Below are 14841 nucleotides of genomic sequence, written 5' to 3' on the forward strand. Positions count from 1 at the left end.
GCAGCTTTCCTCTTGCCTGTTTGTAACAGCCAGTCTGAGTCTGTGGATCCAGGCAGGCGTTACATAGGTGTGTGAGCCATGTCTCATACTGGGATTGCCTACGTTCATTTAAAGTAATCTCTGGAGGCAGATGCTCAGGGAGATTTATGTCCTCCACATAGATCTTAACAGCTCATTTACATATTCAGAAAAACGTGGATGAAGACATCAGATCGCAGATATCAAGGTATTTTATTCAACTTTTGTTGACCTGCATGTTGATATAGACAGTGTAAGAAGGGTGAACTTACTGACAGATTCCCCTTAAATCTATGCATTGTGGTAGTCTGTAGTAATTGGAAAAAGAACCCCAGAGGAAAAACCTTCTAATCTCCAATACTTGTTTCCAAGTATAATAAAGGAATATTATGAGAAAAGTGTTTTACAATGCGGATTACAAAGTTCACCTCCCCCTCCAGTCATACAGTTCATTATGGACGTACATCACCTGAGCTGCTGGCTAATGTGTGACAAATACAGGAGAGTGTAATCAATAGTCAGGGGACGAGTAGAAACTGGATCCAACTTGTCTGCAAGCTTTTTATTCTGTACCTTGAGATATTGCAGTTTTAGATTTCCCTACATGATTGGAGTCATGTCATGCTCCTACTCCAGTCATATATTATCCAAAATAACAGTTGCACTCAAGTAAAGGGAAGGGGAAAAAAAACAAAGGATGTAAATAGTGAACATTGGAATGTGAATATGCATTACTGCCAAGAAAACATTAAAAAAAAATTGGGGAAAAAAATGAGTTACTTTGCAATTAAAAATGGCCAAATTTACTTGAGCCCAGTTACCACACCAAGGTATAACTCTCAACTGGGTCCTAATCTATTTTATACCTCTCTTCATGTCCAAACTGACCTCTTATACAGGCTAGAAAAGAGTCTGCAAAAGAAAAATTAAAACACCTGAAGTAACTGGGAGGAGTGCGCAGACAAAGGACATGACTCCATAATACAAAAATCAAAGAATTGCCGCCACTTCCTAAACTTATAGTCTGATCTGATGCAAACTGAACATAACATATATTATCATAAAGAGAGACACAAATTAGATTAGGACACAGTTGAGAGTTACACCTTGATGTGGTAACTGGGCTCAAGTAAATTTGGCCATTTTTATTTGCAAAGTAACTCATTTTTTCCCAAAAATTGTTTTCATGTTTTCTAGTTAGTAATGTATATTCGCATTTCAATGTTCCCTTTTTACATCCTTCAATTTTTTCCTCCTTTTCTTTTCTTGAGTGCAACTTTTATTTTGGATAATATACATTATGTTTAGTTTGCACCAGTTCAGACTATAAGTTTAGGAAGTGCCTGCAATTCTTCTATTTCCTACCCAGGCAATGCACCAAATATAGTCACCAAGTCATCAAGCCCTGACCTTGCTGAGATATATATAGTACCGGGTGTCCCCAAAAATAAGACAGGGTTGTATATAATCTGTTGCTCCGAAAGATGGGCTAAGGCTTATTTTCAGGTGATGTCTTATATTTTCCCATGAATAACAATCCACATTTATTCTTGAACAAAAAAAAAATCAACATTTATTCAGATATAATCATACTAAATTCTGGAGCATAAACATAACTCTCCAAACCCTATGTGTAACACATTTATAGGTATGTATGTATCTATCTACCTATCTATCTATATACACACACACACACACACACATACCAGACTGTCTCTTCGACAGCCTTAGACTCCTGCAATTAAGGGACTTTTTGGTGATAATCAAGTCATATGACATTATGCCACAAAGGTCCTGAAGCAGTCCTATCATCTGCATATAAACGCTGAGCCACACAGGAGAATGGGGGCCTTGTGAAATTGCCCAGTTTGCTCTCCTAATGCCAGTCCTGCATACAAACCTGTCTCATGTTCAGTTCTTTTAGACTTCTGCAATTAAGAGACTTTTGATGACATCAAGTCTCATGACTATGAAGTGATCAAAGGTCCTAAAACAATCTTAACCTCAGAATACAACTGCTGGGGTCCTTAAAGGGAACCTGTCATCAGAAATTTTGCTTTAAACCTAAATGTTTCCCCCTCTGCAGCTCGTGGGCTGCATTCTAGCAAGGTTCCTGTTGGTTTTTTGCTCCCTTTTAGACCAAATATAATCTATATATATAATTGCCTTATTCTGTCTGTCTGTCTGTCATGCTCCAAAATTGTGTCACCGTGACATGTCCTTACGGTGACACAAAGCTGATTGGCCGCTGGGTTCGCCATGGCCCCGCCCCCCCACACGGATTGGCCTCTCGCCCCGGCTGCGCCCCCACACGGATTGGCCAGCCGCTCGCCCAGGCTCTGCCCCCCCCCACAGATTGGCCTCTCGCCCCGGCACCCTGCAGGCATTGGCAACTCGCCCACGCCACGCCCCGCCCCCCTCACGCAATAGACGTGGACGCTGGATCCAGTGACAGCGGGTAACCTCAGTGACAGCAGCTGATCGTGCGGCTGTCTTCATTACCTGCGTGGAGGTGACTGGAGCGGCTGTGTGTGCTGCAGCTCCGGTCACCTCCATGCAGCAGCGCTGGAAGCGACGCTGGAGCATCCTGGATTACGCCGGACATGGAGGGCTTTTTGGGGATGATTAAAGTGGTGAACCAGGGTATATGTTTGTGTTTTTTATTTCTAATAAAGGATTTTTTCGGGTGTGTGTGTTTATTTACTGTAATTTACAGATTAATCATGGAGGGTGTCTCATAGACGCCTGACATGATTAATCTAGGACTTATTGGCAGCTATGGGCTGCCAATAACTCCTTATTACCCCGATTTGCCAACGCACCAGGGCAAATCGGGAAGAGCCGGGTACAGTCCCAGAACTGTCGCATATAATGTATGCGGCAATTCTGGGCGGCTGTTGGCTGATATTGTTAGGCTGGGGGGCTCCCCATAACGTGGAGCTCCCCATCCTGAGAATACCAGCCTTCAGCCGTATGGCTTTATCTGGCTGGTTTTAAAATTGGGGGGAACCGCACGCCGTTTTTTTTAATTATTTAATTATTTTTTTCACTACACAGTATAGACACGCTCACCGGCTGCTGTGATTGGGTGCAGTGTGACACCTGTCACTCAGCGTGGGGGCGTGTCTCACTGTAACCAATCATAGGTGCCGGTGGGCGGGGAAAGCAGGGAATACGAGATTGTTTAATGGGCGGCCGGCTTTTTCAAAACAGTAAAAGCCGCCGGAGCAGTGTGAACGCCGTGCAGCGCCGGGGATCGGGGATTGGTGAGTATGAGAGAGAGCTGCTAACTTCAGTAACTTAGGAGATTAGCGGTCACCGGTGAGTCCTTCACTGGTGACCGCTAATCAGGACGCGACACAGACAGAGCCGCAGCATGACCGTGAAGTCGGGTGAAGTTCACCCGAGTTCATTCTGACAGTGCGGCTCTGTCTGTGTCTGCTGTCGTCTGCCATTCAGCTCTGCTACATGGCTGTCTGTGTCTGCTGTCAGCGGCCATGTAGCAGAGCTGAATGGCAGATGACATAGTAAAAACGCATCCCTACACATTACACACGCTTGTCAAGTCAATAAATAAAAAAAAAAAGGTGCCCAATGCATACGTCACAGAACACATGATCTAAAGGATCGCACACAAAATTGACCAATTTAACATAGACTACTAACGCACGTGTGACAGCAAATAAACGACCTACGTGCAATCTCATAAGATCCCGTATGCAACCTGGGCGTGTCACATCGCAAATGCGATTGTACAACTAATTGCAACGTGTAAAGTGGGCTTAAGGCTTATTTTTGGAGTAGGGCTTATATTTCAAGCATGCACCAAAAAAAACTATAAAATCATGCTAGGGCTTATTTTTTTTAACACACACACACACACAAAAAAGAACAGCGATCAGACATCTTGTAGATATATAAAGATTTTTATTAATAAACAGGTGCAAGGTGTGGAAGAACTAGCATACAAAAAGGGGTGCTCACCCCCGGTGGTGCCCACTTAATAGTTAATAATAGAGGGAGACTGGCAATCCAGAACAAACATTGTACAAAATTTTAGTCTAATGATATCACTGGCATACCAATTATAGTCACCATATAAATGTTTGATACTGAAAAAAAGATTGACAGAATCCCTCGGCGGTAAGGACAGCACATAACATAATTACACAATAGTCAATGCATGATTCAACACTGCTTACCAAAAGGCAGCCCCACCGCACACACCGGGAATGGCGCCCACCCTTATTTTTTTTAAACTCCAATCACATTTATGTTGCCTTTGCTGTGTATCTCCAAGATGAACAGCAGCTGTAGGAGCAGAATATAGATTTAATAAGGTAACACTGTACACAGGCCCATATTTTCCATGAGTTATCAGAGTTCCAGTGCCTAGGGTGGTGGGTTGTGAGGGAGCAGTGCCAAGATGGAGGGCAACTCCCCTCTGCTCCATTAAACAATGTAATAAAACATCTTTTTGGAGAAGGGGAGAGGGTGAGCCTCCATTCATTTGTATTCATGTCTTTGTGGCGCCCCTGAGACTTCAGTCGCCACAGGGTGCTGCACCTCACTTAAGGTGCGGTACTCATCCCTGGTAAGGAAGAGGTTAATTGTTGGTGTTCCTCACATTCACAAACCACACACAGTCAGGTGCTTTCCCACTTGGGGTTGGCCTAGGGTAGACAGGGGGGTGGCCATCATGAGGCATGGGACTTTCCCGGTCACTAGGAAGGAGCATCTTCACACATAGTCAGTTAGCCCTGGGCATAGCTTGGGGTGAGGAGCAAAGTCGGGACTTCGGTCCAGGCATGTTCTCTCTACCTTCACACTTCTGGGAGCACCACAAGACCCACAGCTTGGAGCAGGCAGCTCAGCCCAGGTTCTCTATAGCTACTAGGGATTCCAGGGTCTGCGGCTAGTGCAGGAAACACCTGCAGCCCATTCCATATTCCATCCATGGCATTGGAGGGACATCGACCAGAAAGGACACACAGTGGGAACACCGGAAGTGACCTTCGAATTATCCGGGATCGCCTGGGGCCCATGACGGCAGAGACCAGTACCCTGAGGGCAGCACTTGAACTGTGAGTAAAAAGACCTGGAACCACAGCAACTGACTCAGCCTCTTATTGTCGGCGCCGGTGCCCCGTGCTTCTGCACCAATGGCCATTGCAGCCCTCATCATCCTCCCCGGGGACCGCTCCACCTGTGGGGAGCAGAACCATCAGCCCCGGAGGACATCACCCGCAGTGGCAGCTAATCCCTGGCCGCGTACCACAGGTGGCGTCATGAGACAACTACAACTCCCAACCTCCTCAACCTCCATCATCCCATTCTCCATCCTCCTCTCTTTTATTGTACACCTCGGGGCCACAAAGCCGTGCAGGGCCACCAGTGACATCTCCCGGACCCGACATCACTGGCCCGGTAATGAGTACATTTAACCCCTGCCCCGTGGGTGCTACATCTTTAAGACACAAATACATATGTCGAGGGCGGAGGAAGGGACGCTGCGCTCACCCACTGCTCGGGTCCGGCTGCTGCTGCTCGGTGGTGGCTCGAGCGGTGGGCTGGATCCCGGGGGCTTGAGCGGCGATCCTCGCCCGTGAGTGAAAGGGGGTGGTTTGGTTTAGGGATATTGTCCGTGACACCACCCACGGTTGTGGTGAGGTTGTGACACCACCGCTGCTCTGGACGGGGATCCCGGGAGCGATGACAGGGAACAGCTTGGATGTTGTTTCTCCCCTCCGTGGGTAGGGGGGTTGGTTGTCCCGGGGCCCGGTGAGGGGTAGGGATGGATGGCAGGAGGGTTACGGGGCCTGGAGAGATGCAGGGTCGCGGGGGCAGTGCTGTGCCGCATGGCATGGTGGTACTCACTCAGCCAATGATGAATGCAAAGTATCCGGTAAAACAAACGACTAGATGGATGGGTCCCACAGACGGCTGCGGTAGCTCTACCGGTAGGTTGATGGTGACTGCCTTTCCCTGCACCTGTGTTGTGTTTACGGTTCCAATGGCTTCCCACCGGTAACCCGCTCCCCAGCTTGGATGGATGCTGAGGGAGCCCCTTTTGCCCGCAGGCTCTGGCCCTAGGAACTGTAGCCTTGGCGGTGACTGTGTTTCCCTTTATGGTGTGAGCTGTTGCCTTCAATCGGGTCTTGACTGCTGGGAAACCCCGGAGGTTCCCTTCGCTAACGGATTTGACCAGTTTTACGGCGACTCCTAGCCTGGTTGCGGTCCGTAAGCCCTGCCGAATGGTGCTGGCTTCTCTTTGCTCCCCGATCCGGTACCGTCGGGCCACCGCCCGTCCCCGGTCCTTACGGTTCACTCCAATCAGCCTCTCCTGCAGACGGTCACCACCGTCTGCCAACCTTGCTGTTCCGTCTGGGCCAGACACCCGGACGCCTTCAGTCTCCTCTGCTACCACTTCACTTCACTCCTCCTCAACTCCTCTCCAAAACTCATCTCTCTTGACCCCTTCCTTTTCCCGAATCCAGGACTGTGAACTCCTCGGTTGGCGGGGCCAACCACCTGGCCCACCCCCTGGTGTGGACATCAGCCCCTGGAGGGAGGCAACAAGGATTTGTGTTTGACTTCGGTGTGCCTAGCCGGGGTGTGGGGTGTGTTGTTGTTGTACCTGTGACGTCTTGGCTTGTCCAGGGCGCCACACATATAAATCACTGAAACAGGGAGGTGACCCCAGAATTTTGATACGTGCACTTCCGAGGTTAGAGGAGCACCAGTCAGCAACCTGCTCTAATGTGCTGCAGCATTCAAACACTGCTGACGTTGCTGCAGCGTGAGGTCAACTCACCCCGCTGTAGACATCATAGCAGAACACCTCAGAGGAAGAGTTACCAAAGCCTGGAGCAGATAAATGATCATAGAGCTGAAGAGACTGGAGTCTAGAGGGGCTATTACTGTAGGGAGGCTATTTCTGTTGACTGAGGGTTAGTGGAGCTAATGTGACGCCCTGGGCAAGCCAGGGGTTACAGGTCATAACACCACCACACCCTACACCCCAGATAGGTACACCAAAGCTACACAAAAATCCTTGTTGCCTTCCTCCAGGGGCTGATGTCCACACCAGGGGGTGGGCCAGTCGGTTGGCTCCGCTCACCGAGGAGTTCACAGCCCTGGAGGCAGGAGAACCAGGCAGTACAGTCTAGGGAGTGAAGTAGAAGGAAGTGGTAGAGGAGGACAGTGAGAGTAGTGACAGAAAAAGTAACAGTTAAGAAAGCCGGAAGTTGGTCCGGGTGTGTGCCCCGGACTGAGAACAGCAAGGTTAGCAGACGGCGGTGACTGTCTGCAGGAGAGGCTGCTTGGAGGTTGCTGGAAGGACCGTGGACGGGTGGTGGCCCGGCGGTACCGGAGCGGTATACGAAGAGCAGTCAGCACCATTGGCAGGGGCCTTTCGGATCCCGGCAAGGCTAGGAGTCGCTGTGAATTTGCCAAATCCGTCAGTGAAGGGGACCTCTGGGTCTCCCAACAACCAAGTCCCGACTGAAGGCAACAGTCCGACCGTTAGAGAGAGACACCGCCACCACCAGGGCACCAGTTTCTCAGGGCCAGCGCCTGCAGGCAAAGTAGGGCTCCTCCGGCCCATATCCAAGTCGGGGAGCGGGTTACCGGTGGGAACCCATCGCTACCAACATCATCTTAGGTGCAGGAAAAGGGATCGTCACCGTCAACTACTGGGGAAAAGCAACTGCAGCCGTCCATCTGTTTTACCGAGAACTGTGTCCCCGTCTCAGGCTGAGTGAGTACCACAGTGTCGTGAGGCACAGGGCTGCCCCCGCGTCCCTGCACCCCACCAAGCTTTGCACCGGCCCCGCCATCCCTCATCACCCACCTCATCACTGGGCCCCGGGACAACTACCCCCTACCCACGGAGGGGAGAACCAACAACTTTGCTGCTCCCTGTCACCGCTCCCAGGATCCCCATACAGAGCAGCGGTGGTGTCAACACAATCACCACAACCGTGGGTGGCGTCACGGACAATAAACAATCCCAAAAACCAATCCCCTTTCACTCACGGGCGAGGAGCGCCGCTCGAGTCCCCGGGATCCGGCCCATCGCTCTAGCCACCGAGCAGCAGCAGGCCGCAGCAGCAGCGGCAACCGGACCCGAGCAGTGGGAGAGCGCGTCGTCCCCTCCTCCGCCCGCGACAACTTGGCGTCACGAACAGGATCTTACCGCTCTGCCGTTGGGTAGAGGTGCGCCTTGTGACCGCCGGAGGTGTACGGCCGGAAAATTTCAGAAGTCGCCATCTTTGGCGCGAAGAGTTCCCGCTCAAGCGTCTTCTCGAGTAGCGGAGGCGTGAAGGCCAAAACCCCGCCCCGATAGAGGAGGGGCCGGAAAGAGGCTAGGGGGAACGAAATGGCGACTGGTCGCATGTAGCCGCGGCTATAAAGGCAGGGATGCCAGGACTCTGCAGCCATCTTGTTCCTGGGAGAAGCCGCCAGCAACATGTGGATGCCGTCCCGCAGCACCGTAGCCCCCGCGCCTGGAACCCCTGCGTGGGTGGAAATCCGGACCGCGCAGCTCTACCAGAGGCTGCAGGTCAAGATGCAGCTCCTCATGGAGGAGTGGGAGACCGACATGGTGAATGTCATAGCGACCGTGCGGAGACGCGAGGAGGAAGCGGAGGAAGGGAGGGTGAGTGACCCACGCCCCGATGCCCTTGAAGGGCCGGTCATCGCGGCTGCGGGACCCGGTCTAAACCCTCTCGCCCTGCTGCCTCCCTCGCCACCCGTCTCGGAAGCCGTGACCCCGCCACTAGGCCCGCTACCACCGCAACCGGTAGCAATACCCAGCGTGCCCGCCCCGGCGGGCCGACCTGTAGCCGGAGCCCGTAGTCGACCGGAGGTGCTGCCATGGAAAGCCCCGAAAACCGAACCGGAGGTGTCCCCCGAGAAAGTCCCCGAGCCGGAGCCGACAGCCTGCTCCGTGCCGAAGGCCCAGCCGCGGAAAGCCCCTGTGCCCGTCCCCCACACCTCGGCTGAGGTTGCGCCGGGTTGCTGATGCAAGGCAGCGTCTAAGGCCAAGTCACCGCGGGACCTGTCGCCCAGAGTACCAGCAGTGGGCAATGTCCAACAGGTCTTGCGGGGCCCGACCCGTGCGCTGGAGCTCGCAGCAGCGCCGTACTGGGACAGGGAGCCGGTACCGCTGGGCCTGGAAATCGGTGAAAGAGAGAGAAAGAAGGCAGAGATGGTGGCCCGTATGATCCGGGAGAAGGAGAGCCTGAGACAAGCTACCTTCCGGGTCCGGGGCCCGCTGTATGAAGGGCAGGTGAGGCGGTTTGATGTTCACCGGGGCTATGGATTTATTTATGAACCGGGCCTGGAGGCCGAAGTGTTTATAGCCCGGCGGGATGTGAATGTTCACCTACCAGAGGAGCACCCCGGTCGTAACCTGATGCCGGGCGACATAGTCCAATACACCCGGCACTGTGGGGAGAGGGGGTGGTTCGCGCTGGATGCTAAGTTGAGGGGCAGCCAGGAGTCCCGTGTGAGCGCTGCGCCCCCTCCCTCAGGTGATGTCGAGGACTCCGAATGATGGCAGCGGAGCACCGTTGCACCGTCCCGGTAGGGACCACCAGTATGTTGAAAGTTGAAAGTTTTGAAAGTTGTGAAAATGAAAATGATTTACAGAAGATTCACCTGATCATTGCTGATTTGAAACCGGCCGTTGCCGGCACTGTTGTCCCAGTGGGGACCCTTCAAAAAGTTTTGCATAGAAACTTCTATGGACAAGCCCGTGAACTTGCAGGGCAACCACAAACATTAGTGGCTTGTAAATAAAATCTGTTGTTGCAGCTAACCGTTACCGCCTCCGGAGAGGCAGGTTGGAGGGAGGGCCCGCAGTGGATCAGGCTGGGGCCCAGCCACCACAGGAACCGGTGGCTACCCTCTGGAGGGGAAGGACAGATCCCGCTCGGGTAACTGGTTCAGGACTGGGGTCAAGGGGTGCTGCCTGGGTTTTAGGGGCAGCATCAGGGCCAGGTTACTTGGGTGGGAGAGAGCGGCAGCCGCAACCGTTTGAAATGTTACGTAACGTTTAAGCAAAGCACCTCCCGATGTGGGATGAAGTTATTTTATTTGTATGTTATGTTTTTATATCTTTTCAGAAAATAAAACCGGTGTTGGACGGGCAGCCCGCGGACGGTCGGCATTTTGCTAAGGGGGAATGTGACGCCCTGGGCAAGCCAGGGGTCACAGGTCATAACACCACCACACCCTACACCCCAGATAGGTACACCAAAGCTACACAAAAATCCTTGTTGCCTTCCTCCAGGGGCTGATGTCCACACCAGGGGGTGGGCCAGGCGGTTGGCTCCGCCCACCGAGGAGTTCACAGCCCTGGAGGCAGGAGAACCAGGCAGTACAGTCTAGGGAGTGAAGTAGAAGGAAGTGGTAGAGGAGGACAGTGAGAGTAGTGACAGAAAAAGTAACAGTTAAGAAAGCCGAAAGTTGGTCCGGGTGTGTGCCCCGGACTGAGAACAGCAAGGTTAGCAGACAGCGGTGACTGTCTGCAGGAGAGGCTGCTTGGAGGTTGCCAGAAGGACCGTGGACGGGTGGTGGCCCGGCGGTACCGGAGCGGTATACGAAGAGCAGTCAGCACCATTGGCAGGGGCCTTTCGGATCCCGGCAAGGCTAGGAGTCGCCGTGAATTTGCCAAATCCGTCAGTGAAGGGGACCTCTGGGTCTCCCAACAACCAAGTCCCGATTGAAGGCAACAGTCCGACCGTTAGAGAGAGACACCGCCACCGCCAGGGCACCAGTTTCTCAGGGCCAGCGCCTGCGGGCAAAGTAGGGCTCCTCCGGCCCATATCCAAGTCGGGGAGCGGGTTACCGGTGGGAAACCATCGCTACCAACATCATCTTAGGTGCAGGAAAAGGGATCGTCACCGTCAACTACTGGGGAAAAGCAACTGCAGCCGTCCGTGGGAACCGTCTTTCCAGCCGTGTGTTTTACCGAGAACTGTGTCCCCGTCTCAGGCTGAGTGAGTACCACAGTGCCGTGAGGCACAGCGCTGCCCCCGCGTCCCTGCACCCCACCAAGCCCTGCACCGGCCTCGCCATCCCTCATCACCCACCTCATCACTGGGCCCCGGGACAACTACCCCCTACCCACGGAGGGGAGAACCAACAACTTTGCTGCTCCCTGTCACCGCTCCCGGGATCCCCATACAGAGCAGCGGTGGTGTCAACACAATCACCACAACCGTGGGTGGCGTCACGGACAATAAACAATTCCAAAAACCAATCCCCTTTCACTCACGGGCGAGGAGCCACCGAGCAGCAGCAGGACGCAGCAGCAGCGGCAGCCGGACCCGAGCAGTGGGAGAGCGCGTCGTCCCCTCCTCCGCCCGCGACACTATTACTATAGACTGCGCACGGTGGCTCAGTGGTTAGCACTCCAGTCTTGCAGCACTGGGGTCCTGGGTTCAAATTCCACCAAGGACAACATCTGTAAGGAGTTTGTATGTTCTCCCCGTGTTTGCATGGGTTTCCTCCGGATACTCTGGTTTCCTCCAACACTTCAAAAACATACTGATAGGGAACCTAGATTGTGAGCCCCAATGCGGACAGTGTTGCCATTGCATGTAAAGCGCTGTGGAATTAACAGCACTATATAAATGAATAAATATTATATTATTATTATTAGGGCTATTTCTGTAGGCTGAGAGTAAGGGAGATATTACTATAGACTGTGGGTTAGTGGGGTTATTACTATACACTTGAGGTTAGGGGGCTATTATTGTAGTCTAGGGGTTAGGAGCAGTATTACTGTAGGCTAGAGATTAGAGGGGCTTTAGAATGAGGCAGGGCAGTACATGGGATTAAGTATGGTGTAGGGACCGTGTGCGTAGCTCAGAATGGAAAGAGGGCAACATAGGGGTCCTGAGTATGGAGATGAGCAGTGGGGATGTCTGAGTATAGAGAGGGGACAGCATTTTCTGCTGCTCATTATGGAGAAGGGGCATCATGGGTAGTGTGACGCCCTGGCCTATCAGGTCGTAACAGGGTATTGTGCAATATGCCCTTCTGTTCAATATCCAGCTTCTCCTTGGTTACGGGTCCCTAACCTTTGGTGTTGCCAAGAACAAGCTAATCAAAATCCTAGGAACACTCTGCACCACACCCACCAGACACACCAGTGGCTGATCTGAGTGGAATAGGGTCGCCCACTTGGGGGGGTTGGTTAAGGGGAGGTCAGGAGTGTTAGGAGACAGTGAGAACAGAAGTAGCTCTCAATGTGAGAGGAGGTCAGGAGCTGGGCTCCTTGGAACTACTAGGTGGCAGACGTTGGTCTGGGCCTGGTACGAGCTGGACCCCGGTCGCAGGGGATCGTGGCAAGGGGCACGAACTGTTGAGGAGGACAGCCAGCGGCCTTGTGCCATCACCGGGCAGGGGCCGGGGCACAACGGGGTACGTGGACCCTAGATCAGGGAGTAGCTTCAAGTGTCCTGACGGTGTCAAGAACTTTGGTTTACCACAGTTGTCGGTGTCAGTGTTATTGGACTGAGTGAGTACACAAGTGACCCTTACTGTCCCAACGGCACCTCCCCGTCACCATCACCGAGTCCCGGGGCATTCCCCCCTACCCGTGGAGGGGTTAAAACACCTAGCTGCCCAAGCCATCACCACTGGGTACTCCCAATCGCAGCGGTGGTACTCCATCTTACCACGCACCACGGGTGGCGTCACAAACTTTAATCAAACAGCCCCGTGTAAATACTCCCCCTTTTATTTGAGTGGCCGCACAATCCCGACCCCCGGGTCCGGAGACTCCTCGATCCAGATCCGAGCAGCCCGGCTGCTGACGCGAGGGCGGCACACCTCAAATTCCTGGCGTCACGAACAGGATACGAGCAGGACCCACTTACCTGGGTGACGTGCGCCATGAAAGCCGAAAACCGCGAGTCAAAATCCCTTAATCCCGCCAATTCCGCCATCTTCCTCCTTCTTTTCGCGACAAAACGCCATCTTCCTCGTGAAAGCGCGTGAAGCAGAAGCCCCGCCCTTTGTCCCGAGTGTGAGGCCGGAACCGGAAGTTCCCAGAGGGCCACAGCGTGCGAAGAAGTGCTGAGTGAAAACAAAGGAGGCGCGCAAAGATGTCGGCGATAGACCATTGAAGTGCGGCGGCGCTGCCTCCACCTGACCAGGGTAATGCTGGTGTGGCGCCCTGGCCTAGCCAGGTCGTCACAGGTAACACTCACACACCACCCACCCCCACTAGACAGTAACATTAGCCAAACACAAAACCCTTGTTGCCTCTCTCCAGGATCTGATGTCCACACCAGGTGGGGCGGAGCCAAGCGGTTGGCCCCACCCACCGAGGAGTTCACAGGCCTGGAGGCGGGAAAAGTCACAGTTGAGTTTAGGAGGTTGAAGTGAGAGGAGTAAGCACTTGAGTGTCTGGGTTTGTGGCCCAGGCACTGACAGCAAGGTTGGCAGACGGTGGTGGCCGTCTGCAGGAGTGGTGAAGCAACGCGGAACCATAGGACCGGGGTCGGGCATTGGCCCGCTGGTACCGACCGGGGAGCGAAGTGAAGCCAGCACACACAGGCAGGGCCATCGGACCCCGACCAGGCTTGGACCTGCCGACAATAGTCAAATCCGAGTGTGACCGGAACCCCAGGGGTTTCCTAACAGCCAAAGACCCGATAGAAGGCAACCACCCACACCGTGAGGGTATACAGCTACCGCCTAAGGCTAGAGACCCAAGGGCCAGCGCCTGCGGGCAAACGGGCTCCTCCGGCATCCATACACTGGGGAGCGGACTACCGTTGGGGATCCATAGTAGTCAAACAAGTACATCAAGGTCCAGGGAAAGACAGCCGCCATCACCTGTCCAGGGAGAGACACTGCAGCCGGCTGCGGGACCCGTCCATCCAGCCGTTTGGTTTACCGAGAACTTTGTGCATCTCTTACTGAGTGAGTACACCCGTGCCATCCGGCACCGCGTCACGCTGTCCCTGCAACCCTGCACCTCACCAACCCTGCCTTCCCATCACATCACCGGGCCCCGGGACCACCGACCCCTACCCACGGAGGGGGAAAACAACATCCCAGCTGCTCCCTACCATCGCTCCCGGGATCCCCGTCACCAGCAGCGGTGGTGCCCATCTTCACCACGACCCGTGGGTGGCGTCACGGACTATCCCCCAAACCAACCACCCTTTTCACTCACAGGCGAGGAGAGCCGCTCGAGCCCCAGGATCCGGCCCATCGCTCGAGCCACCGAGCAGCAGCATCTACAGCAGCGCCGGACCCGAGCGTTAGTGAGGGCGCGGCAGCGGCGTCCTTCCCGCTTGAAACAACTTGGCGTCACGAACAGGATTGAACCCATCTACTTACCAGTAGAAGTGCGCCTTGTGATCTCCGCCGGCGGTGTCCGGCCGAAAATTTTGAAGCGCTGCCATCTTGGCGCGAAAATCTCCTGCTCGAGCGTCTTCTCCGAGCAGGGAAGGCGCGAAAGTGAAGCCCCGCCCCCAGCAAGTGGAAGTGCTGAAGAGAACCAAGGGGGGGCGGGTGTGTGTCTGCCTAATGTAGCCGAGGCTATAAAAGCGGGGACGCCAGGACTCTGCAAACATAACCGGTTCCTGAAAGCAGCTTGCAACATGTCCGCACCACCTGAGAGGCCTGAGTCTCCGGAGCCTGCCCCAGGGACGGCGGCTTGGCTGAATACCCAAGTGATCCTATTGTGCTGCCATAACCGAGCCCAGGTACGGGACCTGCTAAATCGCTGGACCGCTGAGATGGAGGTAGCAGAGTCCGTGTTGCCCCGCCAGAGCCCGGAGGCCCGAGAGGAAG

The sequence above is a fragment of the Anomaloglossus baeobatrachus genome, chromosome 1 (assembly GCF_048569485.1).
Source record: "Anomaloglossus baeobatrachus isolate aAnoBae1 chromosome 1, aAnoBae1.hap1, whole genome shotgun sequence".
Taxonomy (NCBI): domain Eukaryota; kingdom Metazoa; phylum Chordata; class Amphibia; order Anura; family Aromobatidae; genus Anomaloglossus; species Anomaloglossus baeobatrachus.